The 5,821-nt window shown below is 31.7% G+C and overlaps 1 long non-coding RNA gene across 1 annotated transcript; it reads right to left on the reverse strand.

The window, feature by feature from the left end:
- Nucleotides 1–3,277: 3,277 nt before the first annotated feature.
- Nucleotides 3,278–5,233, reverse strand: LOC130805235 (uncharacterized). The gene is made up of 5 exons (XR_009040173.1): nucleotides 5,135–5,233; nucleotides 4,270–4,511; nucleotides 4,043–4,142; nucleotides 3,820–3,935; nucleotides 3,278–3,535 (listed from the first exon to the last, which is right to left on the reverse strand). It is a non-coding gene; the product is annotated as an uncharacterized LOC130805235 (long non-coding RNA).
- Nucleotides 5,234–5,821: the final 588 nt, after the last annotated feature.

Raw genomic sequence — 5,821 nt, forward strand, 5'->3', positions numbered from 1 at the left:
GATATTTTCGTCAAAACAATAATACTTTTTGGATACTCGAAAAAAATTCATATATATGGAAATTTTTGATTAATATGATAATATAGATATATATGAATTTTACTAGTTAAATAAACTTATGTGTTTAAAATGATTCCATATGATCTTGGTGTTCTGATAATTTTTTTTTTGTTGGACTCAAGTAATTATAAAAAATTATTAATCGGTTTATCGGTAAAATAGTCAAACAAATTTGTTAAAATGCTTAGCATTGTTTTTCTTGAAAACTCATTTCATATAGATTTTGGACCCTTAATAACTTGTCGGATTATGTTATTCTTTTTAGTTATGATAGATCCGTTTTACTATTTTACTGATTATTTGGTAAAATACGTTATTAATATTACTCTTGACTGTTATGATTATTTATGACATAATATGACTTAGTTTAGCCTCAGGAATCTTAGTATAGCTACGAAAATTTGTTATTTAATTAATATTAATTTATTAGATACTAGTAATTTGTTTCTATTAAAAGGGTAGAATTGTCAAAATTTTTACTAGTGCAAGTTTGACTTATAAGAATGTAAACTATTTCGGTTTAGAGTCTTGTTTGATATTGCATGATATTGATTGTATGACTCTGATAGTAAGGTAACGTCGAACCATGGACCGGCATGTAAAATCCCAGCGTCCGTGTTAGTCGGCACGTAAAATGCGGTGTCAGACAGGGGGTCCGAGAAAAACCCATCCTGTGAAGTCTCGAGCATAACAGTATTGAGAGGAGTGACGACTCCCACCACAGTTAGGGTTTAGGACTACGGTCCTCACCTAACCAGACCCTTACATATAACAGTTGTCATTATTGTTGTGATCTTGTGATGTGCTATGATGGTAAAGCTATGAGGCTTAATTGAACTTGATTAAATAAGCATTAAGGTTACCAAGTATTTAGTAGCAGTAATGAACTTCTGCAAGTATTGAGAATGTAACTTAATGACTTAGTAAAGGTCAATAATGAGTAATAACCTTCTATATTGTGCTTGATGATTATTTTGTAAGCATGATTTAACTATCGCATCATAAGCTTATTGAGAAAATTGTACTCGGCTTTATCGCTGACCGATTTAATCGGCTGTCATCCGTATTATGGATGACAGTATTTTGCAGGAAAAAATTAGCTCAGGTTTCGATCCAGGCCGCAACTTTAATTATTCTATCGAGGACTTAGCTTCAATGATTTTACTTGATAACTATATTGTACTTATGTTTTTTTTATCGTATTTAAGTAAACCTTATTTTATATTTTCTCAGTTGTAAGATTTTTTTTTTACTTATGTTTTGAACGATTTTTAGTTCGGCGTTTTACACTTCCGCATTATTTATCTTAAGTATAATTATTAATGTTAATTATGTATCGAGAGTGCCGCTCCTGCTACAGTTCTTACTTTGCTTTAGTATTTGTGATATTGAGAGATTGTTCTCAAGATAAGGGAGGTTTATTATACTTGTAATTGTTGAATTCATTATAATAAACTATATTTGAGGGGGAGATATTCAAGATACCTCATAAACACTTGTGTTCATTTTTGCGTTATATTTTTTCATTTGTTTTTCTTTGTTGAACCTCTTTGAGGCTTGCGCTTTCAATTGGTATCAGAGCGGGAGTGCGTCTTGGGCTATTTGTGGTAATTGTGGTAGCCTAGGCCACAAAGGTGTTGATGATAGTGTGTTTGGGTCAAGGAGAGTTACTTTTGCGGATGATAAGAGTATTGGACTTGAGGGGGAGATTGTTAAAGCAAGTGCTAATAATCTTAATAACGACGTTAACTTTAAACATTTAATCGAACATGCTTTGTCTTGTACTTTAGAGAGGGTCGATAAAGATGTGTCGAATATGGGTGGTTTAAGGTTTGGAACGGTTGATGAGAGTTGTTTGATCAAAGCAACAAGAGAAACAGACTGTGAGCGGCTCGACCAGGCGCTCGATTGAGCTATGTCTGGCTCGACCTGTCGAGCGGTGTTGGCTCGGTCGAGCAAGAAGTCCAGAACAAGTCAGTAGCTTTCCTGGAAGCACGCTTAACCGAGCGAGGTAGTGGCTCGGATCGAGCGGAAGTTCAGCAGACTACTTTGGATTCTGTCTTGGTCAGAATTTGTAATGTCTATGCAATTATGTGGTGCATTACTTCTATTGTTTATTGTAATGTTTATTATCATAGTTAATTAGGATGTTAATTGGGATGTTACATGTGAGTTTATGGTGATTTATGAGGGAATACTAAAGGTGATGAATACCTTGCTTATAAATAGGATTCATCACTCATAGTAAGAGACACCAAAAACACACATATTGTTGAGAGGGCTATTGCATTGTTAGAAACTTGAGAGTGTTCTTACTTTGCTTTAGTATTTGTGATCTTGAGAGATTGTTCTCAAGATAAGGGAGGTTTTATTATACTTGTAATTGTTGAATTCATTATAATAAACTATATTTGAGGGGGAGGTATTCAAGATACCTCATAAACACTTGTGTTCATTTTTGCATTATATTTTTTTATTTGTTTTTCTTTGTTGAACCTCTTTGAGGCTTGCGCTTTCAGTATTCAATGTCACTCTTCTTCGATAGTATTTGCAGCCTGGTGAATGTAAAAGATTTATTTTTACTTGATTGATATTACTTATAATTCTATTTTATAATGATTTTTTTTTTATAAACGAGCAAAATTATAATTGTGGTAATTTAATTTGTATGACTACTACTCTATTTGAGAGCAAATTTGAATTAGATAATAAAGGATATATCATGTGTGTGATAAGGGATATAGCAAACTAATCATTTAAGAAGGCATCAAAACATGAAGTATAACATGCATGATGATGGACACAGAACCAAACCACGAACAAGTCATTAATCTTTTACGCAACACCACTGAAGCAGCAACCAATAACCAAACAGAAGCTATAAGAGGCTGATTGTTTGTGTTCCTTTTGTTTGAAATGCATGAGGTGTTTTCAGTCATGTGTCTTGTGTGCAATAGCAATAGTTTATGGTGTTTAAAAAATGATGCAGTGCTTACTTTAAGGTAAGTGAAAAAGCAAATAATACTAATTACAGGAAACTTTCATCACATCACAAGAAGACTCAAATATAAGCAGAATCAAAATCACTAACCTAACAGTAAGAGCACAAGTTTAAATATAGAAAATCACGATCTAGTTTCTATATGCAATTCCAGAAATCCAAAGATTTCCTCAAGTTTTGCAAACTTTCTTCGTACCGATGCAAATAAATGAAAGCATAAACCACATTTCATAATCAGATTTGTAATGTATAAGAAATTAAGCTAGCTTTGTATAAACAAAATTCCCTTTGTAAGCAAGCATGTTTAATTTTTTCATGAAACATATAATAAACTGATATAAGTAGAAAGTGGGAGCTAATACCGTCTTGCTTTTCATGAATTTAATTGTGGTTAGTTGTCTTTGGTTTAAGGGCATGCGAGTCTTCAGGATTTGTGCTTTGCGCTCCCGAAGCAAGGATCCATGAGAAGAGGCCCTATGTTAAAAAAAAAAAGAATATGTATAGAATGAGATGCATTATTTTGTGTGTAAATGCATTGTTAGGAATTGTTTATAGATTGCGTGCTTTATCAGTGGCTTAGAGAATCTACTTTTTCACCAGTTGGTGTTGGTATGATTAAAGATGAAATCATAGTTGATAGGCCAAAACCTAATAATTTCTGAAGGTAATTATCATTGTATAAATGAAGATGGCAATGGGTTTATTGAATATTAGAGTAATAAAAGGAAACACAAAAAAAGATATGATAGTTAGTATACCCTTGTGACATGTAACCCTTAGAGATGTGAAACCAATGATGTGATTTTCAACAGGCTTTGTTTTAAAGAAGTCTTCCATATCATTACATGCCGACACAATTAAGGACTGATGTGAGCTGTATGAGTTAGCACAGAGAAGGGTGAAAAAAATAGGTTGGTCAATGCAACATATAGAAAACAAGAGATAAATATGTTGGAAAAGCTAAGGTGTGCAACAGCATACCTATGATCAGTGACAATAATTTTAGACACATTGTTTTGCTGCTCAAACACACATCTTACCATGCGCTTGTCTCCAATGAAAATAACAACACCAATCATATCTAAATAATAAATGATTGACAATAAGTTACTTTCTTGATCATGTACTTGAAGCTTATATGTAATAATACTCATAAGATATTAAATATGTCTGATAAAAATGACACTACAACTGTTGAATGTACGTACCAAATTTATCATAAAGACCCGTTTGTTCTAGGAATAGTTGTTATTGAATGATAAGTTGGACCGGAAGCTTGTGAAGAGGAACCAATTGCTTGAATTACGGTGCGATTACTAAATGCCATTTGATATTCCCCAACTCTGGTTTGGTACTCATGATTCGAAATCAGAAACTCATGATTCTGTTGAATTAAAGAATCATAAGCTTGTATGTCATCTTCGAAGAGGGTTGCTCTTATAACATCGCCCTAATAATAGTTCATTAAACAAAGCCACATTCAACTTCATTAAACACAGTTCAAAACCCAAATCAATCCATAAATTTGCTAAATCCTCATCTCAATACCAATACTAAATTATATGTCAAACCCATAAAGAATTTGATCAATCCAACTCAAAACCCAAATGAAAGAAACCAACAGCATGCTCAAGGCTGTATGCATAGAATACAGCAACACAGGCTTTATATCGTTTGCTTGTACTTAGTTTAGTTAGTATAGAATTCTAAAGATTAATTCAGTAAACTACCAACTGAAACAGAATAACTTTTAAAAAAGTGCATAAATCGGTTTTTTTGGCACTAATGAACACAAAAATTTCAAAACTTATGTCAAAAGTCGATCATACAGCAACAACTTTAACTTCTATACAATATTTAGTACATGAGCAAAATCTTTCACCTCATTGGATTCAAAGAGGCACATGGTTTTATTTGATAGTTCAAGTGTATGATTAGTAAGCAGGAAATAAGTAAATAGAAATTAAACAATACAAAAAAAAAAAAAAAAAAAAGCAACCAACATCAATTAAATTTCATCAATAAACATGTTCAGCTTAAAAAGGGCATAAGAGAAAAAGAGTGTAAGCATACCTGTATTAAGTTTAGAGCAAAGTTGTAGCAATCAATTTCCTGAAAGTTTGTAGAAAGTGAAAACACTTATTAAATTAACAAAGCACAAGTATATGTTTGTATATTTAAGCAAAATTTGAGAAAACTAATTTGAGTTACTTATGTACCTTTTAAAGTGCAAGAGTTTGTGTATGGTTGTAGGGGTTGTGGTCAAGAACAAGCTATTGTACAGGAGTTACTAAATTTCGTCACCCCTTTTCATTTTATCGCCACCCTTTCAAATGAAATTACGAATTTGCCCTTAATTTTTAAAAAATTACAACTTTACCACTCCCTATAAATTTCTTATTTATAATAATAATAATAATAATAATAATAATAATAATAATAATATCAATAACAACAATAATAATAATAATTAACTTTTTTATATTCTTTTAAAAGAATATATAAATAAAATTAATAATAGAAGAAGTAATAATAATAATAATAACAACAATAATAAAATTAAAAATAATAATTATCATTCAAAAAGAAAAAAAAAATTAATCGTCCAGAACCGGGCGATTAGACCCCGGTTCAATCGCCAACAAAGTGGCGATTGAACCCCGATTGAACCGGGGTCCAATCGCCTAATTCTGGGCGATTATTTATTTTTATTTTTTTTTGGAAAATTTATAATAATAATAATATGTCAGTAGGTAAAAA

Source organism: Amaranthus tricolor, chromosome 2 (genome assembly GCF_026212465.1).
Source record: "Amaranthus tricolor cultivar Red isolate AtriRed21 chromosome 2, ASM2621246v1, whole genome shotgun sequence".
In the NCBI taxonomy this organism is placed as follows: domain Eukaryota; kingdom Viridiplantae; phylum Streptophyta; class Magnoliopsida; order Caryophyllales; family Amaranthaceae; genus Amaranthus; species Amaranthus tricolor.